Source organism: Camelus ferus, chromosome 2 (assembly GCF_009834535.1).
Source record: "Camelus ferus isolate YT-003-E chromosome 2, BCGSAC_Cfer_1.0, whole genome shotgun sequence".
Taxonomy (NCBI): Eukaryota; Metazoa; Chordata; class Mammalia; order Artiodactyla; family Camelidae; genus Camelus; species Camelus ferus.
The window spans coordinates 41,413,422-41,441,073 of record NC_045697.1 but is presented as its reverse complement, the minus strand read 5'-3'; the positions used below and the strand labels follow the sequence as shown (position 1 = coordinate 41,441,073).

The following is a 27,652-nucleotide window of genomic DNA, read 5'->3' as shown; positions in this document are numbered from 1 at the left end:
GCAAAAATTAAAATACAGAACTCAGTATGCTAGTTCTTAGTAACAAACATCCAACTGTTTATTAATAATACTACAGTGTCATTAGTATGCACTATATTAAATAGATATTTGTTCCTGCTGTGAATGTAGTCTGAAGACAAGCTATTCCTCAAACAATGGGAATAGTTTCAAATTGACAGAGATACATGTATGTATGTACGTATGCAGCATGCACACACATAGGCACAACTCGTCCAAGTTTTAAAAGTATTAAGGTTATACTTTTAAAATATTAATGCTGAAAGTGCAAGCAAAGCCTTGAATTGTAAAGAAATAGTGAAACTCTTCACTTCCTTTTAACTTTGAACTTATGCCAGGTATTTATAAAAGCAAGAAATAGTAGTAGTAGCTAATATCTAAAAAGCACTTATGGTGGTTCATATATTTAATTTAACGCTGTCAGGTAGATGCTATTAATTCTCCTGATTTTACAAATGAAAAAAACTGGGGCAAATTGCTCAAGATCACACAGCCACAGTGAAGCAGAATCAGCCTAGAGTCCAGGTTCATAACCGCTATGCTATTTGGCATCTCAGTGCAGATGAGATTCAGGTGATACGACAGTGAGAGAAAGGATGATTCCACTATGCAGAATCTGAAATAACACCTCAAAGCTAAATTTATTGCTTAGGGAGAGCTATGCTGCCTACGCACAAGGTCCCCAAGCAGAACAGATGACGGATACTGCACGGACGTTCAGGAAGCATGGAGTTCAGGGACTGGCAGAAGTGGGTTGACATTAACTGCGGAAGCACGGCTGCTTAGGTCACACTGTTGGTAACAGTTTCATCTTCAAAACATGTTCATTGGAGTGAGTCTGGCTGACTTCCAGAAGTGAGGAGCTGTAACTGGTTGGTTGGGCTGTAGAAGTATATTCACTCAGGTGAGTTGCCATTGATTGATTAACAGGCTTAAAAGCAGTTCTGGTGGTTTCTTGTTACCATGGCTAAAAAACAACTAGTCTTTTACTAGAAGTGTGGGAATTATTATTTTTAAAGCTGCCTTTCATTCCTCCCTCAGCCAAAGTTGCAGAAGAAACCATCAAGAATTGTCCAGATCTTCACCACTGTTATTGATGCACCTTAATTGTTCTGTTTGTAGGTATGCGGTTTTTGGTTTGATAATGAATCGTATGATTTCTTTTTGTTTTCTCTTTGAAGCATCTAATAAGACAGTGGCTGCATAGAAGCATTTAAGGTTCTGGCTAACAGATATATAACAACAGTGAAACAAACAAGAAAATCTGAAAGTATTATAAGAAGAGACCAGAAGGCACTCTGAAAATATAACCCTAGATTTCCCAGGCTTAACCAAGCAAACAAGTTCTTCCTGTTGAAAGGTGCCTGGGGAAACAAACTTGATTGGAGAGTTGAAACTTTCAGCCCCACCCCAAGCTCCCCTACCTCCTGCTAGGGGAGAGGGGCTGGAGATTGAGTTAAGTCACCAATAGCTATTGATTTAACCAACTACACCTAAGTAATGGAACCTCCTAAAAAAACAAAAGGACAGAGTTCTGGGAGCTTTCAGGTTGGTGAAAACATGGAGGTGCAGGGAGAGCGGTGTGCCCAGGGAGGATGTGCAAGTTCCGTGCCGCTTCCCCCCTACCTTGTCCTATGCATCTCTTCCATCTGGCTGTTCCTTAATTATATCCTTTTATACTGAACTGTAATCTAGTAAGTAAACTCTTTTTCCTGAGTTCTGTGAGCTGCTCTAAGAAAATTAATTGAACCCCAGGAAGAGGTTGTGGGAACCTTCAGTTTATACTTAGTAGGTCAGAAGCAGGGGTAACAACCTATATCGGGAGTGATGTCTGAAGAATGAGTGTTGCGAAGATGGTGGAAGGGGGGCAGCCTTGCAGGACTGAGCCCTCAACCCTGAGATCTGATGCTACCTCCAGACAGACGGTGTCGGAATTGTGTTAAGTTGTAGGACACCCAGCTGGTGTCACGGAATTGCTTGATGTGTGGAAAACCCACACGTCTGGCGTCAGAAGTGAAGTAGTGCTGTAGTAAAGTACTGAGAATAGAGGGGACACACAGGACTGTGTTGCTTCTTTACAACAGAATATAATTTTTTATCATTACAGTCTTGCCTATATATTGATGGAATAAGTCCATTTTCAAACAGCTCTTCTACTTCCTGAAAAGGAGACTAAAAATCCTTCAGCATGAGGCGGGTCTTTTCTTTTATCGTTACTGAGACTGAAAGCACAGACGTGCTGGGACAATTTCACCCAGGTGCAGTGTAAATGACAAGTACAAGGACATCATCAGAGAGGAGGTAATGGCAGCAGGTGAGTAGGAGAAGAATAAGGGTAAATGGAAGAGCTATACCTGGAGCATGATTTTGCCTAATGTATTACACAGCTTTTGGGGAAGGTAACAAACATTTTTTGCCCTGAGAATCCCCTTAAAATTTGTGCAGTGGGGTGGAGTTTTTCCTCTGCACCTCGGTGAAATCCACATCTCAATTAGTTCTCATTGCTTATTGATTCACTCCTACATAACCGTTGGTCCATACAGCCCCTTTTAATTAAATGAGAAGTCTCAGTTCAGAATTAGAAGGTCCAATCCCATGGTCATCAACGCTTGAGTCTTCACTCCAAGGAGAGAGGTCTCTTCCTCCTCCCCAGCAGAGACCTATAGCTAACTGTCACTGTTCTTAGGGAAGGAGTATGGGTTGGCTTTTGTCCTCTGTTCCAACTCACTTCCTCCCTCAATCTCAAGCCCCAGATTAGAAGAAGAGGGAGATGAAATACAGGAGTTAGGACATTACCTGCCTTGCTGGGCAGCTAACACTCTGGGCCTGCCAGTTCTTAAAGGCTAACTCATTCTCTTCTTGGCACAGTTGGGGGTTCTATGGAGCTTCTTTGACAGGTACAAATCCATTGCTTTTGGCTCACAATCCCCCACCCTCCCCCTAGCCCTTAGATACGGAACCACTCCACACAGACCCTCACCTGCTGGAATCCTGTGTCCTCCTCAGTGATCCCCTAGGCTAAGGTGGAATGTGAAAAGGCACTGTGTTGGCTCTCTCTCCCTCGTGGGCCCATATCTAGGCATGCATCCATTAACTTCACAAACTCTGAAAACGCAAATCAGCCAAAACACAGAACTTCTGTCCTTCCGACAGCCCCCTCCAGCTCCTCTCATGTTCTCAGATGTCAGGAAGGATATATGTTTCCAACTGTAGGGAACGTGTTTCAAGCATTCTAAGTGGTCTCATGGAAGCTTCTTATCCTGGACCCAAAGTGGAGGGTAGCATCCTGCCCAAGTCACCTGGGGAAGGAGAGTGGGGACCTAAAAGCTGTAGTCCTCTTCAAAGACATCCTTTTTTTTTTTTTTTTTTAACAAATTCTCTCTCCCCTTTCCACATTTTGACTCCTTTTAATTCTTGCAATGACTAAGGTGTCAAAAAGTATTGAAAATCTTTTTTTCTTTGAAAATTATGCATTTTTTGGCTTATTACTTTGATAGGCAGATCTATTGCAGTAGTTTTCAATCCCATCCAACTTAATACACATATTTAATAATAAATCTTTTTGTCACCCTCCTTTACTACCATGGAGTGAAATTTATAAATAATTAAACCTACCTATTTATACAATTTCAAAGAATCAATACAATGCATCAACTGTGAAATAAAATAGAAATAATATTTTATGTATACATATAGTAAAATAATATACATTTCAGTATTTAAATGTTCAGGCATGGCTCCATTAGAAAAGAAAAAGAAGAAGCCAGGTGTTTGCCCTCACTTGTAATGAGTAAACTTGGATTTTAGAAAAGACAATATTCAAATGAATATTGTCAGCATTTCTTCTCTGTATTTGTCATTTTAAAATAAGGGATAAATAAATATATTCAGAGTTGGATAGATGAGAGAGAAAGGTCCTTTCAACATGGATTCAACAGCTATTAAGGCAGAATGATCCATTTTAGCAATTCAAATTCTACAAGCAATACTGCCTTCAGTAACATATTTTGAATTCCTTACCAACCCCTAGGAACTCTGAAAACATAAAAAGATTGTATAAAATCTTTCCTCTACCTATACAGTAATTGCATTCCTAGAAAATTCAGTATATATGAAAATCATGACAAAATATAAAGACTTGTCACTTGTGAGATATTCGAAAGCAGCACAGAGACAGGACAGTTCTTCACTGTGTAGGCTGTCCCACACACCGCCAAAGATCTAGCCTCCTTCCCAGCCAGTTAAAGGCCAGTTGGACCCTCCTCCAATCATTGCAACACCCAAAAAAGACAAAAAACATCCCAAATTTCCAAAACTTCTCCTGGGGAAGTGTGGCTTATCTTCTCCCACTGAGAATCACTAATCTATTGTCTCATCATGCCTAGAACAAAACTTAAATGTTAAATCTGTTATATCCTGATGGGAGAAAAAAGAAATGTAAAATCTTTTAAGAGGAGTAAAAGGAAAAAAGGTCTCGACCAAGAGTACAGTCTTGACCAAGTCACAGTTCACTGTGACTAAATGCTACTATCAGAAGTTTACACCTAAGTCAAGATGCCTATTATTTTCCTCTTACTTAGCATCTGCCTGAAGTCTCACTTGAATTTTGTTTAAAAACTTTCCAAAGGACAGAAGGTGATGATTAGGTTGATGACAAAAAGAAACTTAAAAAAAAAGAATAAAATTAAGCTTTTACAACATTTCTTTACAACCTAATGTGACCAAAAATATTAAATCTGAGTTAATAATGTCTGTGCTATTAATTTTCAGATATTAAAATTTTTCCTGGCTGAATTTCCAAATATTAGCTTTTGTCATCTAGATAAAATGCCTAGACTGGTGTTGAAGTTGAAGGCATTTTTTAAACAGTGGTACCCCTTGTTATGAGAGAAAAAAACCCTTTGTATACCTGCTTTATGCAACTGGTTCTTATTCAGAAAAACAAAGTACAAGTGATGAATGGTTTAACTGACATCCTACAAATATATATATATTTATATATATACATCCTACAAATATATATATATTTATATCCTTGGGAGCCTGATGTAAGGGAAGCAGGGCTATATCTCTCACAGGCTTCTTCTCTCCAACCATCAGCTGCTGTGAGCTACTCTTTAGGAAGCTGCATTAGGAATGAACAGATAAAAGCCTCATCTCTGCCCTTACATAAATTTCCTCCAGAGTGAAGACGAGTTTAAACAATGTTTCCTATGGGGTTATCCATGGACCTAGTCCTCTGACTCCACCTTTGACTTCTGTGTAACCCTAGGGAAATCTTGGTTCTGTCTGGAACTAGTGATTCTGCTACTTTAGCTTTGTTATGCAAACGTACATAAACAGCAGGCGTGGTTTGTGTGTTAAGACCTTTATAGCTCCTCCCAAGCCGTCTGACATTTAGTGCCTTTCAAAACACTTAGGGCCAGAAAATAAAGTTACCAGTCTCTGTCCGTGTAGATATCACCCTTGGTATCTTCCCATGCTTGTCTCTTTGAGAGACCGGCTCTTAGAGTATGCGCCACACAATTTCTATCTGAGAGGTTTCATTATTTTATCTTTTTGTGTTACCAGTGCAACTTTTCTGAAAATACTAGAATATTGTTTAGTAAAGGCCCTTTTTCCTCCACATTTGGCCTTATTTTCAGGTGTGAAAGCCTATACACAAACCAGTTATGAAATTGAAGAAGATGGAACTAGAGTTGCATAATTTACATTCAAGCCTATTTGTATATTTAATGGCTTCTTCCTTAAGCACATAAAATAATATTTGAATTTCTCAAACTTGCATGTCATCAGAATGCAAGACTCTATAAATATTATCATAGATCACCACTCTAATTGTAATAAAAAGTTCTGCTTGAATAATTATCCTTTAAGATGAGAGCAAATGGAAACAATTTAGACTTCTATCATCTGTTCATATTAGCTAGAATAGTTCAATTTTCAGTAATACCATGCATATGTCTACATGCAAGTTTTTCAACTATATTATGATTGAAGAATAATAGAACTATCTACTCTAAGATTGACAGCTTTTTTTGTAACTCCACATCCAGCCAAGTGTGGAGTAGAAAATGACAGAGGTCCAATCCTATGGCTTAGAGAGTCAGGCTACCTCCCCAGGCAGTGAACTCTCTCTCTGGTGATCCTCAAATGAAGGTTTGAATTTCTTGGGGGTATAGGAGAAGAAATTCCTGCATTGTATGTGAAATTAGATTGGATGAAGCAAAAAATTTATATGCAACAAGATAGATGATATTGTCTATTAACATGGGGAGGGGAGATCGGGTCCTCTGGGGGAAAGCAATTAGACCAGTGGCATGGACTGTTGTCTTTTGACCACCCTGAATGCATTCACACTCATTTCCTTCCAGGGCAACCATCCCTTTCACATTCTCAGCCCAACTGCTTCAAGTAAAACTAACTCTACCTCTGGGATCCAGGAACAGAGCAACCATAGGCTGAGCCAGGCAGCACATTCCAGCCCTTGGCCACACTGGTGATTTCTAGAGTGGGAACCAGAAACAAAATAGGCCAATCAGGACCAATAAGCTCAATTCCAAAATTTTCTTTGCAGCATCAGGGAAATGAAGTATCTCTTATGCTGGAATGCCTATCACCATGCTGTGAGACTGAAGCTTTGCAAAGATGGATAGCAGAACGTGAAAATGGAGACACTCTTAGAGGAAGCAGAGTAGAAGAGTGGATTTGGAGGATGTCTTTTGAGTTCTGAATTGAGTCATGTCTGTTCATAAACCATTAAGTCTATTTATTTATTTATCTATCTATCTATCTATCTACCTGATAAGGCAGTTTGAGTTGGATCTTTTGTAATCTGGAAAAAGAAAAAATGTTTAACAGATAAAATGGGGATTATAATTCTCCACTCCATTCCCACTACTAAGGATGATGTCAGATACACAGTAGGTGCTCAATAAATGCCTGCTGAATGAATGAACAAATTCTCTGAGGGGACTTGGAGCAGCAGGAAGGACCACAGTTTGGCTCAGAAGAGGAGAGGGGTGAAGAAGAAGTGGACACTGACAACGGGTTGGGGAGGGGATTTTTTTAGAAGGACAGGAAAGGTTTCTAGCAGTTATTATTATAGGCAGATAGAATAGGGGGTCCCCAGAGACGAAGAACCAGACGTAGATTTCTTGACATAAGAGAAGCCATTTTAGGGCTAAGCCATTTTGTGATCTAAGCCTGGCCACAATGCTTGTCCATGCAGAAGAACAAGTCTCAGTAGGTAATGATTTTAAAAGAAAAACAGAATGTTCAAGAACATACAGCTATTACCAAGCCAGGAAATTTCTTAACCATATCAGACACACAAAAAAATCAGTTGTTAAGACTCCCAGTTCTGTTTCAAAGGTGAAGATTAGCCTGATGCACGTTCCTGAGCTGTTTTACAGGATTCAAACCCCCTTGAGCACACAACCACCTAACTAGCTGAAGCCGGAGAATGGATAATGCTGGCCCCTGCTGGCCTTCATGGCTCCAGTCAACCAGGACATGGGCTCTGTCAACCTACAATGACTTTTGCCCCAGTTCTATGCTGAATTCTCCTAAATATGCATGCATCTTTAGCTTAAAACTTCCCTCAAGTAGCGGTTTGAGAGACACTGCTTTGGGAAAAATCCCCCTGTTCTCCTTATTTGTTGCAAGTACTAAAATCCTTCCTTCTTCCTATCTTTGACTTGGCTATGTCTCTTAGCTCAACACTCATCAAGAGGCAAACCCAGTTTTCAGGTAATGTGAGTGTGAAACTGGGGGAGATGGAGAGAAGTACAAAGATTACTTTCAGGAACTTTTGCTCCATGACAAGCTACATATAAGATTTCTGTACACAGAAAGTATAACCTAAGTTTTTGTAGTCTGCTATTCAAGGCCTTTGGAGTTAGACTTACATCTTTGAACATGAGTTCTTGCAGAAGCTGACTTCAAGGCAAAGCACACTTGCCAGTTTTAATGAGGATTATCAATATGTATTTAAAATTCTTTAAATAGAAATCAAGTTCAAATGTGTTGATAAAAAGTAGGTATATTTTGACCTTTTATCAAGAGACTAAAATAAATGGAACTTTTTTCCTTCAAGCATAGCTTTGATTTAAAAGTTAAGACAATTTAACAAGATAATTTGAAATGCCTACCACATAAACCTGTGGTTATTTATTTCAATAAATTCAACTCAAATTTTTGGCCATCTTATTTTATTTCTTATAGGTTCCTCTTTTATATCAAGTTTGCTTTTTTTCTTAAAGAAATACTTTACTAACCTTTACAAATAAAAAGAAAAAGAATATATTATAGAATCATAAATTTGATTATGTAAATTGATTTTGACAATCCTACAACTTTCATAAGCTGAGAAAACCATTTATGATTAGCTATAACAGTAATATTTATGATCAAAAAGAAAGAAAGCAATGTTTCTAACAGAACTACTACCAGGCAAACATTAACCAGCTGAGTATTTTAAATACTGCAATAGCTTTTGTTCCATTGAGTACAACTTTTTTCTGAAGGAATCAAGGAATATTTTCAGCTTCTTTGCAAAGAACCAATCTATGTCGTGATGCTAAGATAAGTATTCTTTACTTAATCTCTGTGAGACACTATCATTAAATCTGTGGGTCTTGGTCATACTCTTAAAGCAGAATGATGGAAAATGAAAACAAATCTGAAGGCTCTCCGTGACACCAGGGACAATAATAGAGACATGACTTAAGTTCTATAGTAACTCTCTATGTGAACTTAAGTATCTTTCTTAACTTCTTTATGTCTCACTAACTCACATAAGGCGAAGGACCTCTTAACGGGTATTAAAGTTGCACTCTATTATTGCAACATTAAGAGCATAACACTTAAAACATGTTAGTGAAAAAGGAGAACATCAGAAACTAAAAGAAACAGGAACTGGTGATACTTGAAATTATTTCTCTTTGAGCAAACAATAATGTGTCATTTGTTCATACTTACTTAGTTTATCACTATTTTAAAACTAAAGCATTTATTTAGTGATTTTTTAAAGAGAGGATATATCTCCAAGGGATATATCAAAATTAGAAAAATATGTATAGTTTGAAAGTAAAATAATTATTTACCCTTTGGTTTTTTTTTTTTTTTTCATTTTAAAATGTTTGCTTTTATCTCAAATAATATTAAAAAGGATTTTTAAATTAACAGTGGTGTATAATTTTTTCCCCTTCACAAAGGTGCTGGGGATTGAACCCAGGACCTCGTGCATGCCAAGCACATGCTCTACCACTAAGCTATGCCCTCCGACCCCCAGTGGTGTATGATTTTTACAAGCTGGGAAACCATGACTTAGTAGGCTTAAGGATATCTTGTAGTAACCTATAATAAAAAACGAATATGAAAACGAATTTATGTATATATATGTATGACTGAAACCTTATGCTTTACACCAGAAATGGATACAACATTGCAAACTGGCTATACTTAATAAAATAAATAAATAAATAAATAAATAAATAAATAAATAAATAAATAAATAAATAAATGCATGCCAAAAAAAAAAAAACGATAATCAGAAGATGAAGCAAACTTGGGAACCTAAAAACTCAGGAAACACAATTATCTATGGAAAGGGATACCAGGGGAAAACACTGTATTTGTTTGACATTCTAGCACATTTTCTATCTTGAGTAGGATCCCATTTATTTTAAAAAGTGAAGTGAAATTCAGAGTTACTATGACAGAGCTTCCTAACCTTTACCAGATCTTGGCTCACACAGAAAACAATCCCCACATGATGCTCTGGGACAGTGGATGAGGTCACGCCAAGCTGAGACAACAGCCAAGGACTCTGGGCCACCCTCAGGCACAACCCAGTGATTGAGGGGAATCAATATCTCCACACATCTGTGTCCACTTTTGCATAATCTGTGGGGAAACTTTGCTCTTCAAAATGAAAGGGCGCATAAATCTTCCACCACTTCTGGAAAACAACTCAAAATGCACCCATTCACAGTAATGAGACAGTAAATATCCACTATGTTACTGCAACACTAAGTATTCTATACAAGCTATTTCAAGAAAGATGCCCATAGTGTATTACTTCTAAATCCTTAAAAAAAAGTCCCAAGATCTTGTGTATTACTTCTAAATACTCTTTTAAATCCAAAGATAATTATGACTATTTATTATATGCCAGATGCTGTTTCCACCACTCTAAGAGAGCTAATTCATTTAAATTCATAACAACTGTATGCGGTAGATAGTATTATTATCAATATCCGCCCTTAAGATGAGGAGACGGAAGCTCAGTCAGGCTGTTAGCAAATAGCAGAGCTGAGACTGAACCCAAATAACACCTACAGAATTCCATGTCCCTAGTCACTGCACAGTTCTGCCTCTCTTAAGGTTGAATTCAAATGTAAGTCAAGATTCTTACTCAGCACACATTTTTACTTCCAGTATTAATGTCCTTTATTATTAATAAGCAATATACAATCTCCCCTTTTGTACCATGAGTAGTCCGAGGGCAAGAATCACTTGTAGCTGCAACCTGCACCCAATACGGCTTTATCAGTCCATTCATTCAACAAGTCCAGTACTGAGCACCTAACATGCAGTAGGTGCACTAATGGGTGCTGGGAGGGTAAGGTGAGCAAGCCAGGCTCTGGCCTTCATGTCCTCACAGTTTGAGGTGGTTCCTGAGCTGTAATATATTTTGACAGATGCTGTCCCGGTGGCATGAACTAGTACAATGAGGACACAGAAGGAAACAGCTAATTCTGCTTAGCAATATTAGAAAAGAACAGAAACTTGATAATACCTTTAAAAGACATTTATTTAAAATTTTCCATAATACGTATTAAATTTTATAGTTTCTACCCAAAAAAGCACTTAGATGAGATGTAAAGAAGTATGGGGAACTAAAACGCTGAAAAACATGATGCAGCTAATTCTTTTGTGGTGTGTATTGCTAATACACAAATAATACACACGTATACAAACATATATTTCTCACATCTCACAATCACATCATGTGCAAAGTTACTGCTAACCTATCATTATTTTGTCACTGTGTTAGAAATTTCAATGATACGCCTTAGGGTTAGACAAGTTTCTGACAAAAGGTCACCTCTTCTCTGACATTATTAACTGATTTTTTTTTTCTTTTTTATTGAGTGTTTCTTATGGTGCCCTTCCGCTAATGCATTTCTTTCCCACATCCATGTTTAGTACAGTTTCTCATGACAAATGTCGTATTAAGAGGGAGCAGACATCTTTCAAGCCCTGAAAGCATTATTATAGTAATGTACAGGAAAAATTAGCAAGGGATCATAATGATTTCCTCCCTCCCTCCCCCCTCCTTCCCTTTCTCTCTCTTTCTTTCTTTCTTTCTTTCTTTCTTTCTTTCTTTCTTTCTTTCTTTCTTTCTTTCTTTCTTTCTTTCTTTCTTTCTTCCTTCCTTTCTTTCCTTCCTTTCTTTTTTTTTTCTTTTCTTTCTTTTTTCAAGTAGAGGAGAGGTTTAATTTACTGGGTGTAAGTCACCACAAAGATATGACAGCACAACAGAAAATAACTTTGAATCCCAAAGCCCATATTAATGTACTCAAATCAGGATATGGTTATCGGTTACTACACTTGATCTTAGCCAAAAGGCAGAGAAGAGATTAGGATATGGTTAACAGTTGACTTAATTTCTATAATAAATCTGTTTGAATCAATTCACATTTAAAAATTACAATAAGCTTTCTAATTGTATAAGATGTTACTCAGCATGTAACAGATATTGCTCTCTGAAAGAAAAATTTAGTGGTGGGATTAGCTGCCTTGCAGTTTCCTTGGAAGCCGCTTACTTTTTTTTAATTACTACTGAAGTACAGTCAGTTACAATGTGTCAGTTTCTGGTGTACAGCACAATGTCCCAGTCATGCATGTAAATATATATATTCGTTTTCATATTCTTTTTCATTAAAGGTGATGCTTTCTTATTGTTATTTATTACAAAGAAAGTATTTTATCACTGTTTAAAACTCTTTTTATTATCTTTTAAGTTCAGTTTTAAAGTTGAGTTATGACAGTTTGATCCTACCATGTTCAGCCCCACTTATAAAGAAAAGGAGCAAAAATATTTCAGAGCAAGACAATCTGTAAGTAGAGAAGGGCAAATCCATAGAAATCTTGTTTCACACCATTGGAAGGAATCTTGAACGTACAATATATGCCCCAGATGTTGAAAGTCCTGGTTTCAAACTCTATCTCAGTAGCCAGACAGTAAGAACAGTATAGTAGTTTAAGGTCCCTGCACTGGAGACAGGCTACCTGGGCTAAATCTCCATGAATAGACTGCTAACCCTATGACCTTGAACAATAAAGCAGAGAGAGTGTGGAGAAAACTCTAATTTGAAAAGATACACACACCCCAATGTTCATAGCAGAACCATTTATAATAGCCAAGACATGGAAACAACCTAAATGTCTGTCAACGGATAACTGGATAAAAAAGTTGTGATATATATACAAAATGGAATGTTACTCAGCCATAAGAAAAGAATGAAATAATGCCACTTGCAGCAACATGGATGGATCTAGAGATTATCATATTAAATGAAGTAAGTCAGACAGAAAAAGATAAACATCATATGATATCACTTATATGTGGAATCAAAAAATTTACAAATGAACATTTTTACAAAACAGAAATAGACTCACAGATATAGAAAACAAACTTATGGAAAGTAGTGGATGGGGAGGAGAAGGTATAAATTAGGGCTTAACATATACAAACTACTATATATAAAACAGATAAACAACAATGACCTAATATATAGCACAGGGAACCATGTTCAATATCTTGTAATAATCAATAATGGAAAAGAATCTGAAAAAGAATAAAACTGAATCACTTTGCTGTACACCTGAAACTAACACAACATTGTAAATTAACTACACTTCAATTTAAAAAATGGTTTTAAAAAAGACAATAGGAATAGTGATATTGTGTACTTCCTAGAATGGTTTAGATGGATTAAATAAGAAACTCCTATTCAGGAGTCTGGCATGATCCTGGCACATTGTATTTGATGCTCATTTGTTGTTGTTTTTGTATAAAGCATTTCATAGTACGTGACCTACAGCAATCAGTGGAAGGTAGCTATTACTGTCCCAACAAAAACATGTGTAGTTGTCATGTTTGCTGATTTGGGACATTATAAAACTATAGTCTCCATATTAAGCCATTTTTGAAGATCTAGTCCAACCATTCCTTCTATCACCTATCTTTCAGAGCTGGTTGATAAGGGAATCCATTTGGTGTGGAAGCAAGGATCTAGCAGAAAACTCATGGAGAATGAATTGGCAGAAATTCAGGAGCCAGTGCCAGGGGAAGTGCTAATTACATCTTGAAAAAAGGAGTTTTCCTTTTCTTCCCCCACAGCCAAGAGGCCAGCCAGGAAAGCACAAGAAGCCAGAAGAAATACAGCAGAAATTTGAGCCTACAGAGAGGTAGACATTTAATGTCTTTTCTTTTCTTTTTCTTTTTCTTTTTCTTTCCCCTGGTTAGGCTAGAAATATAATCATACTTCTCTACTGGTAAAAGCTGGTGAGAAGGAAACTTTTTTTTTTTTTTTTGCTCTTTTGCACTTTGCTTTTTCATTCAGCTTTATTGATATATAATTGATATATAAAATGGTGTGAGTTTAAGGTGCACAGTGTGTTGGTTTGATACATTTATATATTGCAAATGATTACTACCATAGTGTAGCTAACACCTCCATCCCATCACATAATTACCATTCCTTTATTGTGGTGAGAATATTTAAGATCTACTCTCTTAGCAGCTTTCAAGTATATAATTCAGTATTATTAGCTATAATCACCATGCTGTACATTAGATCCCCAGAACTTATTTATCTTATAATTGGAAGTTTGTACTCTTTGACTAATATCGTTCCATTTTATTCGCCCTCCAACCCCTGTTAATCACTATTCTACTCTTTACTTTGTTTAATTCAGCTTTTTAAACTCCACATATAAGTAATATGTTAAGTATTTGCCTCTTCCTTTCTGACCTATTTCACTTAGCATAATGCCCTAAAGTTTCATTCAAGTTGTCACAAATGGCAGGATTTCTTTCTTTCTCATGGCTGAACAGTATATAGATATACATATATCTATATCTATATATACATCACATTTTCTTTATCCATTCATCCATCCGACAGACACATTGTTTTCTTAACTTGATTACTGTGAATAATGCTGCAATGAACATGGGAAGACAGGTATCTCTACAAGATCCTGATTTCAATTCCTTTGTATATATGCCCAGAAGTGGGATTGCTGAGTCATATGGTAGTTCTATTTTTAATTTTTTAAGGAACCTCCATACAGTTTTCCATAGTGGTTGTACCAATTTACATTCCCATCAATAGTGCACACAGGATACTTTTTCTCCACACCGTCATCAACACTTGTTTTCTCTTGCTCTTTTGATAATAGCCATTCCAACAGGTATCAGGTGATCTCTCACTGTGGTTTTGACCTCCATCTCCCTGATGACTAGGGATGTTGTGTGCCTTTTCATGTGCCTGTTAGCCATTTGTATGTCTTTGGAATACTATCCATTCATTTCCTCTGCCTGTTTTTTAATAGGGTTGTTTGGTTTTTGCTATTGAGTTGTATCGGTTCTTTACATATTTTTGGATATTAATCCCTTACGAGATACATGACTTACAAATACTCTCTTCCATTTCATAGGCTGCCTTTTCATTTTGTTGATTGCGTCTTTTGCTGCGCAGAAGCTTTTTAGTTTAATATAGTCCCACTTGTTGGTTTTTGCTTTTGTTACTGCACTTTCAGTGTCATATCAAAAAAAAAAAAAATTGACAAGACCAATGTCAAGGAGATTTTTCCTATGTTTTCTTCTAGGCATTTTGCAGTTTCGGGTCTTATATTTAAGTCATTAACCATTTTGAGTTCATTTTTGTTAGCAGTGTAAGATAAGGGTCCAATTTCATTCTTCTGCATGTGATTATCCAGTTTCAGTTTTCTCAGCACTTTTTATTGAGTATTTTCCCCATTGAATATTCTTGGCTCCTTTGTCAAATATTAGTTGACCATAGATTCAAAGGTTTATTTCTCTTGATTGTTTCATTGGTCTATGTGTCTATTTTTATGCCATTACTATAATGTTTTGATTACTTTGCTAATACAGTTTCAAATCGTAAGTATGATATCTCCAGCTTTGTTATTCTTTCTCAGGATTGCCTTGTCTATTTGGGGTCTTCTGTGGCTCCATACAAATTTTAGAATTGTTTTTTGTATTTCTGTGAAAATGCCATTGAAATTTTGATAGGGACTACATTAAATCTATTCAAGGAAACAATTTTTAATTCAAAGTTAACTAAAGGACCTCAAAGAGCTGGGACCCCAGCCAGTGGGCAGGTGGAGATGAAACCCCTCTTACAGTCCACTCATCAGACTAGCTCTGGGAAGGAGGAGTGACTTTTTCTAATTCGTACAAAGTGCCTTACATGCAAGGATGGCCCCAAATCCTGAACCCCTTACACGTTTTTCTGGCCCTAATCTTGTCTCATCTGTTGTCATTTTGCCTTAATAAGTTTCTAAATTTATCTAGCTAACTCTAATATAATTTGAAACCAGGAATTTTCTCAGAGCAGCAGAGAACTGGCTACTGCTTTTAGGCACTTTTAACATCTCCCCATTGGGAGAGACCCACACTCCGTGCTATGGGTCTTATTGCCACTATGTAAACAAAGTCACCCAATACAGGGAAAATCTGCACTATCACTCCCCATGGCAGCACTCACCTAAAGAAGATGAGGAAATAGAAATCACAGGAAGCCTGAATATGGGGCTTTGGTTTAGCCTTGTCAATCCTCTCCAAAACTACAGCCTGCTTCTAAACTTCAACACTTAACTAAAAACCTATCTTTCCCAAGGCCTCCCTGGATTTCTGTATTGTCCTCACTTCTTACTGACTGTAGGAGTCACTGCATTTTGTACCAACTACACAATACTTCATTACAAACTTTCCATGCTTATTCTGAAGCCAGACTACCTGGAGTCAATTGCCAGTGTCACCAGTTATTGCGTGGCCTTAAACAAATTATTCAACATTTTTGAGATTTCGTTTCTTCATTTGTAAAATGGGGGTAATAACAGACCTAATTTGTATGACGATTGAATGGTTTAGTATTTTAAAGTGCTTAAAACTTTAAAAAGTGCCCTGGCATATGATGAACACTCAATAAATGTTAGCACTAGTAGCAGCTGTACTCAGTCTCTTATTACCTGCTACCATGGTGTTGAAACACTGAGCACCACATTCTGCTTGGATTGTTCTCCTCTGGGTCAATCTAGCTGGCGCTCCTGGTTCCTGAGTCTGGCTTAACCAATTATGAGTTCAATAATCATGACAGGTAAGACCGTATTTCATATAATTTTTATATAACCATGAGCTATTTTATGGGGTTAAAAGAATTGGCTGTTCATTATTGCATAAGTGTGACATGGAACAACTGGCTGTCCACTTCAAATAACAATTAAAGGCAAAGGTGGCTATGTTCTTCTGAACATTAATATTTACATTTTATCCTTTTAATTAAATACTTGACTTTAGTCCAAAGAGGTGCCAACATAATTTGATTTTGAAAATTCAAACTTCCAGAATTCTTTCCAGCCTTAAAGGAACCAAATGAAAATCTGCATATTGACACAGCACACATAGAACTGTCCTCAATTTTCAGTGTAGGAAACCTACACACAATTATTTCAGCAAATTAAAGGTAGCTTTTAAAATATACTATAGATGTTTACCATCCTAACAAATCTTAGAACCACAGAATGTGTGGGCATCTAATTTTTTTTACAGACCTAATCATGCTCATTTACTTAGTCCTAGTATTACAGTTCTTGGTAGATTATTAGCTGTGTAACTTTAAGCCAAGAGTCGGTTTTGTCACCTGTAACAAGCAAATAATAGAATCTCTATTCATAAACGTGTTGTGAGAATGGAATGAGTTAATGGTCCTTAGCCCAGTGCCTGGATGGAAAATGATAGCATTCATCATAATCACCATCTTCTTCCACACACCTCAATAACTCACATCTGTGTAATACCTTTTAACTGATAAAATATAAGAAATAGTGAGTTAAGAAAGCAAACCTACAATCATTTGAGCAGAATAATCAGTGCCTATGGCTGGAAAGAATTTAGGTAAATGAAGAAACCAAAAGATATTAAAAAGTTTTCTTTTTTCTCATCCATGTCTATAAACAGTGTTATCTGTCCCACCCAGCCATCCCTTCTTTGCATGACTGTTCTAAGGAGCAAAAAGGTAAAATGTTTAAGTCACTCAGCCAAACTTATGGCTATTCTTAGAAAAAAGTGCTGTGTGTCCCCATGAAGCTTCACAAGATACAAAAATACCTAGAGGGTGTATTTTCATGTGAACTGGGTCTATCTTTCTGGTTATTTGATAGGTTTCTTCAGCCATAGTTACTTGAGAGAGGGTACATAACACTAGATGCAGTAAATTATGTATTTCTATGAAAATAAAACTAATGAAATAAATAAAATACTCAGTTTAGAAGAAGTTTAAAAATGGACAGATGGCCAGAATAGATATTTTTCCAAAGAAGATATACAGATGGCCAATAGGCACATGAAAACTGTTCAGTGTCACTAATCATCAAAAAAGTGCAAATCAAAACCACAATGAACCTATACTGAAAAAAACTGAAAATGAATGTATGTATGTATATGTATGACTGAAACATTATACTGTACACCAGAAATAACACATTATAAACTGACTATACTTCAAAAAAAAAGAGAATGCAAAAAAAATGAGATATTACCTCACATCTGTCAAAATGTCTTACAATGGACTATTACTCAGCCATAAAAAGAATGAAATTCTGGCATTTGCAGCAACATAGACAGAACCAGAGGGTACTGAGTTTAGTGAAATAAGTCAGAGAAAGAAATATAAATACTCTGTTATCACTTATATGTGGAATCTAAATAATAAAACAAATAATATATAACAAAACAAAAGCAGACTCACAGGTGTAGAGAACAAACTAATAGTCACTAGTGGGGAGGTGGAAGGGAGAGATGCAAGATAAAGTTATGGAATTAAGAGATACAAAATACTTGTAAAAAATAGATTTTAAAATAGGGGTATATTGTACAGGGAAATATAGCCAGTATTTTGTAATAACCTTAAAAGAAGCATAATTTTTAAACTGTATAATTTAAAAAATGCTGTTTTACTAATCTTTTTACCCACATAGTACATTGCATATGTACATACGGTACATAGTAGGCATTTGAGAAGTAGAGTGAAGAATTAGAGAAAAATTCATAAGATATTTTTCTCAAAATTTGCCTTAAGATGTAGAAATTTTTCTTCATTCCAAAGCTACTTCCTTGCTTCAGATGACCTTGAACTAACCTTTTTCTCTGAACACACTGCAGCTTACCTCAGTGCACCATCAAACCCCAGACAACACACAGCAGAGCCTGGCTCGACTGCATATAAACAAACTATTAATCATTTCAAACTACTAGCTCCCTTTAGTACAGTAATTTACAGACAGTACACACTCAATAAATGTTATTGGAGGTTATGATTAATAGTATGAACATTAAAGGCACACAGTAGTCAATAAACACTTGTTGAATACTTGATTTAACAGTAAATTGAGAGTGTTTAGCTAAGAGTAAAAACGACTTTTCTTAATCTGGAATTATTTTCCCAAGGTGTGGCGTTTGCCATTTCTAAATCACCATCTAAAGTGTGTTTTCTCTTCAAACCCTACATTTTTTAAAAATGTGTATACTTTTATCTAATGTCATAGAAAATGTTCTACTTTCACACATCAATTAGAGAGAGAATAACTAAAGTAACAGATTACTAAAGACTTAGGGCAAAATCATTTGTTGTGAAATGCACCAAAGCAGTAACTTGAAACTCACCAAGAAGACCTAATAAAATATAAACTAAAATTAGCAACTACAGACTACTGAAAATATTTTAGTATAAAATACTCCTCCTTTTGTTTCTAACAATCTTTTCTAAAGGCTAGATCAATTAATCCTATTTATCACAAAACAGCAACGGTAGAACATTCGCAAGTATCTACATCTAAGAAGTTTTCACAAATTTAAAAATATATCTCTTTTGCTGGCTTTGAAGTATAGCTCTGACTATAAAATGTGTCATTTTCTAAATGAAAAATCATTTCTTTATCAGATTTCTGTGTGTTTTTATCAGTTTTACAGGTTTTGCTTTCCTTCTCCCTTTGACGGTTTTAAAATAATTGAAACATCAATTCTGCAAATTAAATACATCATAAAAATACTACTAGGTACACATGTTTAACAACTGATCTCTACTGCACATACATTTACAAACACAAAAATCACACATATAACAAGTTGTCATACAACGTGATCTTATCTATATTCCATAGGACTCAAATCAAATAGACTATATCATCATATTGGAGATCACATTTTAAATCAACTCATTTCCACAAAATTCCTTTTCAGTTTCATTGTATGCTTTTTTTTTAATTGAAGTATAGTTGATTTACAAAGTTGTGTTGGTTTCAGGTGTACAGAAGAGTAATTCAGTTATACATATATGTATTCTTTTTCAGACTCGTTTCCATTATAGGTTATTACAAGATATTGAATATAATTCCCTGTGCTATACAGTAAGTCCTTGTTGCTTTTCCATTTTATATGTAGTAGTGTGTATACATTAATCCCAAACTCCCAATTTATCCCTCTCTCCCATTTCCCCTTTGGTAACCATAAGTTTGTTTTCTATATCTGTGAGTCTATTTCTGCTTTGTAAATAAGTTCATTTGTATCATATTTTAGATTCCACATATAAATGATATTGTATGATATTTGCCTTTCTCTGTCTGACTTACTTTACTTAATATGATAATCTCTAGGTCCATCCATGTTGCTGCAAGTGGCATTATATCATTCTTCTTATGGCTGAGTAATATTCATATATATGTATATGTGTGTGTGTATATATATATACCACAACTTCTTTATCCATTCATCTGTCGATGGACATTTAGGTTGCTTCCATGTCTTGGCTATTGTAAATAGTGCTGCTATGAACATTGGTGTGCATATATCTTTTTTAATTAGAGTTCTCTCTGAATATATGCCCAGGAGTGGGACTGCTAGATCAGATGGTAATTCTATTTTTAGTTTTCTAATGAACCTCCATACTTATCTCCATAGTATTTCCATAAAATGTAATGTATTCATAAGTAGTAATATTGAATTCCTTTAATAATCACTTAGTATTTTTAATATACCTGATTTGAATTTCAGACTCATCAGTTTTGATGAGTGATTTTAATGGAAATGAAATAATGTTTTATAAGCAAATATTCACTGAGATTAGTGAAAAATTCATAAAGCTTCAAATCACCTGTGTTCTATTTTCTATTTATTTCTTCTTATACCTTTTCTTAGTAATCTGTCTTGCTCAGTGGCATCAGCTAATATCTGTGATAATAAATTATCACTGAATTTTTACAGAAAGCCTTGAAAATAAAGATGTAAGGACCCAAGGGAGAACTTTGAACTATATCTTAGTCATCAGTGTGGCTCCTGTATCTCCTAACATGATGCTCTCCATGGGATTGTACTCACTCACTCATTCCATCACAGATATTCTTAATTTCAGTAAATATGTGCCAAGTTCTGCACCAATCACTAGGGTAAACACAGAATAAGACCTGGTTCCTTCTCCTAAGGAGGCTGGAAGCTACCAAGGGATATGAGTCCTAAAGGGGAATACAATAAATATACCATAAATGTTTGGTAAGGGACTGTTTGGTAAGAGGGAATGAGGTAGATGTGAGCAACAAATATCTGTGCAGTGCTGTCACTTGCTCACTTATTTGTGAGGCCAACTCTCAATTCATTTTTCTATGTATTGGAACACAATATCAAACAACAACTTACTCAGAAAGGAACCAGATGTAAAATTAGACAATTGTTTGGGGTTGTCGAGGAACTAGTTCTCCTGTTATTAAAATTCTTGCATATTAACTACAAGTACTTCTGCTGATGGCCCCATCATTAATCCACAAATCCTGGGAATGATGGCACCCTAAAGGACTCATGAAAAACTAAATTAAGATAACTGTCTAAAATAGTCCAGTGTTAAATCAACCTTCATTTCTCCTGTAAATTTAATATACCTTAGATCATTCTTAGTATCAAATTACTCAACATATGGTCCAAATCCTTCTGTTTAAAAATAGATATTCACTTGAACTTTATTTTGATTTCTAACCTGGTTTCTTTGGAAACCACACTGTATACAGAAATGAATTTAAATGACAAAATCAAAAACATAAAATAAAATAATCCAGTGTTACGTATACAAAGTCTACTTTTGGATGAAGTTATCTAGTCTGTACACATGTGTACATGCGTGTGTGTGCATTTGATTAATTTAAGGTGCACTGTGTCCATCTGATTAATTTAAGGTGCAATAGGCATTCCCATCTTCTGGGTCATTTTGCCAAGTTCTGTTGCTTTTTTTGTTTCCGTGCTTCTTGGTACGCTGACTAATAATAATATTAGGGAACTGATTTGTATTGTTCTGGACTAGGGGGCAGTTACCATAATTAACTACATTTATTTCCTTATGTTTAATAGCAATAAATAGTTAATTCTCCTCAAAACATTTTAAATTGATCAGGTTTAAAGAGAAATGTATAACAAGATAAGCCTTTCTGACTTTTTTATCTTGGCCTATTCCAATCATCATTTTATTTTGAACAATTCTTGAGATAATAAGCTTTATTTTAATTTTCACTTTTGTGTTTGATTAAAAGTTTAAGTTTATAAGCAAAACACCATTAAGCAAAAAAAAAAAAAAAAAAAAAAAAAAAAACAACAAAAGACACTATTCAATTTTATCTAAAAATTTAGTGCTCCTACATACAATAGCCAAGACATGGAAACAACCTAAATGTCGATTGACAAATGATTGGATAAAGAAGTTGTAGTATATTTACACAATGGAATACTATTCAGCCATTAAAAAGAATAAAATAATGTCATTTGCAGCAACATGGATGGACCTAGAGATCATCATTTTAAGTGAAGTAAGCCAGAAAGAGAAAGAAAAATACCATATATCACTCATATGTGGGATCTAAAAAAAAAAAAAAAAACAGAAAAGAAAACAAAGGACATTATGAACTCATCTACAAAACAGAAACAGACTTGCAGACATAGTAAATAATCTTATAATCTTATGGTTACTGGGGAAAGGGGGTGGGAAGGGATAAATTTGGGAGTTTGTTAGCCACTATATATAAAAATAGATTTTTAAAAGTTTCTTCTGTATAGCACAGGGAACTATGTTCAATATCTTATAATAACCTTTAGTGAAAAAGAAATATAAAAACTAATATATATATGTATATGCATGACTGGGAGGTTGTGCTGTATACCAGAAATTGACACATTGTAATTGACTGTACTTCAATTAAAAAAAATGTAATGTGTGGGTTGGGGGTATAGCTCAGGTGGTAGAGCTTGTGCCTAGCATGCAGGAGATGCTGGGTTCAAGTCCCAGTACCTCCATTAACAACAAAAAAATCTTTTTTAATTATTTAAATAAATAAATGAAAATAAATGAATAAAAATACTACTGTTCCTAAGTAGTAACTGAATAAAAATTTGTACTTGTTTCAGATTTTGAGAAACAGACTCTTCCAATTACTTCAGTATTTCCCTGATGGTATACAGGTATCTGTTCATTCTCACCATGATCAAATCGGACATAATAGCCAGGCAACTAAGAGAACTAGATTCTGATTCTTTTTCTCTGTGACTTGAGAAATATACTTAACTTTCTTCTTTCAAATGTAAAAAGTTGAGTGGGGAGAGTAAAAAACAAAAATCTCTAAGTCTCCTTTCATCTTTTCTGCATTTTCAGCCATTTTTTTTAAAAAAATTCTTTGTATACTAGGCATTGGGCTGTAAACTAAGAATACAAAGGTAAATAAATAATACATGGTCTCTGCTCTAAGGAGTTCAGAGTCTATTAGGAGAGAGAGAACTATAAACATAATTGTAGGCCTATCTGAAAAAAACAGTATTAGTTAATATTTAATGAATTTAATGCTAAGTATTCTGCATATATTATTTAATTTTTTTCTCCACAATAAAATAATCATTAAAGAAATACCATCATTACCCACATTACACAAGTGAAGACACTGAAGCCTGGAGAGTTTGTGTGACTTGACCAAAGTCACGCAGCTCAAAATAAATAGGGGACAGAGTTGAGATTTGAATTCTGGTGGCATGACTTCAGGGTCCATGCCTTAACCATTGAGCATCTTGTATCCAGGAGGAGGAATAATAGCACAGAATGCCATGAAGACATTAAGTATAACCAACAAGGGGGCACAGGAGCCACACATCCCTGTTTTAACTGGGACAGTCTGTTTCACTCATGTTTTCCTAGGATCATTTTTAATAATGTCCCTCAAAATGCTTCATGAAGATGATAATTATTCGGTCATCCTATTCATAAGGGAAGTTACATTTGAGCTTGTATCTAAAAAGGCAAATGGGAGTTTGCCAGCTGGAGAACGGGAGGAAGGAGGCTGCTCCAGGCAAGAGGACCATGATACATCAAGGCAAGGAAATGGAATACAGCTCAGGAAGGAGGAGCCTGGGCGCTGGAGCAGAAGGCCCGCGGGCAGATCTCAGCCCACCATGTCTAGCTGCAAATATCCCCTGTATCACAACTAGAGTGAGCTTTGGAAAACAAGTGATAACTGCACCAGTCTTCTGACAAAATCCTGTTACTGGGCTCCCATTGCCCTTAGAATGAAGCCTGAATTCCTTATTGCAACTTACAAGGTCCCCAGGATCAGCTTTGCCCCGTCTCCGCTCCATCATGATCACCTTCCCCGGTGCCTCCCTGTGCTCCAGCCTCACCCTCTCTTCTCTGGCCCACTTCCAGCCTTTCACATGATTTCCCGTTTCCTCAGGGAGGAACTTCCCTGCCTAAAGTAGTCCTCCCCACCCCCTGCTCCACTGAATTATCTATCTCAGCACCTCGCATATGTCCCTTAGCACCTCATCCCATCAGTTAACTATTTTGAGTGTTTATGTTGTGTATTTATTGGTCATCTGGCTCTGACACTAGAATTTCAGCCCTTAAGGGCAAGAGCCTTATCTGTCCTGTTCACAGGTGCCATGCAACACACAGGTGTTTTGTGAATGTTAGCTGAATGAATGAAGTGTTAGGTGTGAAAGGAAAATCAAAATGGAATCAGTATTGCTAAAAGAGCTCTCTAAGATGGAGCCAGTATAACTGAGCAGGACCCTATGGGGTCCTCCCAGGACAGACCCTTCCCCATATCCTCTGCTTTAGCTCCTCTCCAGAGTACCTAGATAACAGTATTTGATGCACATGTGCTGAGTTGTTTTACAGACGTGAAAACCACCTACCAAATGAAGACGAGAACTACTTGATGACCATGAGCACATCCTGGAGCCTAAGAATTGATAATGTTAGTCCCTGTGACACCACCCTATTACCCCAACATCAACCAATCAGAGAATTGTGCATGATGGGATCACAGACCCTGCAGCTCCCACCCCTTCACCAGGCCTTTAAAAACGCTTTACTGAAACCCTTCAGAGAGTTCGGGGTTTTAGAGCACAAGCCACATGTCTTCCTTGTATTGGCCCCTTTACAATAAACGCTGCACTTTCCTTCACCACAACCCAGTGTCAGCAGATTGGTTTTACTGCCTGTGGGTGAGCGGACCCAAGTTTGGTTCGGTAACATTGGGAGGCCACTATGGAAGTGTGACTTGTGCACATCTCAGCCTGGATGGAACCTGACCTTTGACCACGTATTGTCTTAATGAAGGCACCCAGAATATCTGCCAGAAACTCACAATACTTAGCGGACCCTAAAACGACTCCTGATAGTCATCTACTTATCAGGCCCTACCCTAAAACAAGTCATGATTCTTTAAGGACAAAAATTTTCTTACTCACCTCAGAGTCAGTCACAGTTCTTCCCAGGCAACTTTTAACAACCTTGTGGCTTTTTGTCCTTACAAACCCCTGACTCGTTTTCTTCCCCTGAAACCTCTTTCAAGGTTACCCAAGTCCATGCCTCTCGAAGTGCAATTCTTCAGACGTCAAATAGACTCCTGCATTTTTTTTTCGGTTGACAAGGTACCTTACTGAAGGTATTACACTCCATGAGTACTTGCATTTTTAAAGAAGATAAAAATAGAGGGCAATGTCTAACACATGGGACTAATCCTCTAATGTTAAATATGAAGGCATAGGTGGGAAAGAAACTTCTAAATACTTCAATTGTTCAATCTTTTACAATATATTCAATTTTGCCAATCACTTAACTGCCATAGCCACTATTAAGGACAACCACAACAGCTGAAACAATCAGTGTCATCGTCCTTTATCATATTCTGTGCCGGGTACTTTACATACAGCATTAGCTAGTTTTTTATTTGCTTTAGGGCAGTGATATCTTTCTTGTCCCTTTACTCCATTACTTACCAAAGACCTAAATATTGAAATTTTAAAAAAGAAAAAAAGAAGACACTAGTGAACTTAATCTACAAACAGAAACAGACTCACAAACATAGTAAACAAACTTATGGTTACCGGGGAAGAGGTGGTGGGAAAGGATAAACTGGGACTTTGAGATTTGCAAATACTAACTACTATATATAAAATAGATTTAAAAAAAACAAATTTCTTCTGTAAAGCACAGGGAACTATATTCAATATCCTGTAGTAACCTATAATGAAAAAATATAAAAACACATATATGTATGTATATGTATGACTAAAACATTATGCTGTACACCAGAAATTGACACATTATTACTGGCTATACTTCAATTTAAAAAAGGAAAAAGAAAAGGAAAAAGAAAAGAAATAATGGCTACCTATCTGGTTCCTAATGTACCTATGAGAATAGCACAGAAAATCAAAATAGCTTATTTCTCCTTTGCAAAGTAAATATGACAAATTTTTAAACATTGCACATATTAATACTATTGGCATTCTCAGTAAACCAATAAGTACATAATTATCTTTAGTGTACTTTAAGGTAAGATATTTTTAACACTCACTACAGTAAATTTCAAAACAAACTGGCAGGCATATAAACAAAAAGGTGAAAAGTTTTAAAGGTATATGATGCACGGGAGGTTATATGAAACTCAACTGGGAGTGTTATCAAAATGAGAACAGCCTGTTAAGATAATGAAAATTGGAAAATCTTAGCAAACAGGAATTATATTAGGAAGAGAAACACATTAAGAAAAGCATAAGAGACTTTTTGTAATGAATTTTAATTCTTTCCCCAGCCTTTGTTGTTATTTGCTAATGTACTTTGTGAAGGTTGAAAACTGACGTTTATTTTCTCATTAGCTTCATTCTTTTCCACAGATATCAACTCCTTTCCCGGACCCTCACTTCAGAAATGCATAAAACTAAAATGAATATGGTATATATTTCCCCTTTTAGTACTTACATATACATTAGTATCACAATGAAATCAAAATAGCTTAGGGTAAAATGTGTATTACCTACAGAAGCAACTGGGGGAGAAAAAAGCATGCTGGGTTAGTGACATTGTAAGAATTTTTCTCATTATTATCATACAAATATTTCTATTAAAAAATACAAATGGAAGAAGATAATTTAAATAGCCAACTTTCTGATTGCCTTTTCATCCTAGAAACACTGGAGCATTGACATAAACAGCAGCAAATAATGATTAAGCATCTGTCACTCATGTGACACTATCTTTAAGCTCTGAGGATTGCCTAAAGAATTTTAGACAAGGGCTTCTCTGTATGATGAGCAAAACATCCAGGTAGGTACACAGAATATATACATGTTTGCAGTCAACAACCAACCAACCACAGGATTTAGATGATAAAGGGATTAAGGCATAAAAGGAAAGCATGAGGGCAGGCAGAACTTGGTTGTACCAGGACAATGAGCCTGGATAGGTTACTTATGCCCTATTGATAAAAATGTTCAGAAGGAATAATAAATAAGGATTAAATAAGAATTAAACCAGTTAGTGTATGTAAAGAACTTAGCATATAATAAAAATTAACAAATGTAGGCAGTGGCTCTTGTAGGAGTGATGGATGTCCTTACTAATGATTGTGGCAGTTAGGTGGTAGATTACAGAAGGTATAGACAGCTTTTAACATGGCCTAGAAAACCTGGAGACCTCACATCTGTCATATCTGACATGATGGCAGCATCCTGCACCTTTCACACTAGGTCCCCAGGGTGTATGTGAGGTGTCCCAGGCTGTGCAGAAATGTGTCAGTTTCACACATACATCACACAGGGCCCCCTGGTCTGCACATGTGTGCCTCCAGGTTGTGCTGGAGTGTCATTGTTGCACACCCGGCAATGTGTTTTGGGCTGTGTGGCTCTGTGCTATGAAAACACAGTCTCACGCTGTATTTCCACGTGACTCAAACACAATTTTTTGAAGAGGCTTCATTCTCCCTGTTGAAAATAGGGAAAAAGATTTCT

At 36.1% G+C, this 27,652-nt stretch overlaps 1 protein-coding gene and 1 pseudogene across 3 annotated transcripts in view; both read right to left on the bottom strand.

Annotated features, from left to right (window-relative positions):
- Positions 1–27,652, bottom strand: part of MAPK10 (mitogen-activated protein kinase 10) — a 441,743-nt gene that overhangs the window by 284,954 nt on the left and 129,137 nt on the right. The gene's annotated exons all lie outside the window — the stretch shown is intronic.
- Positions 11,507–11,667, bottom strand: LOC116659399 (annotated as a pseudogene).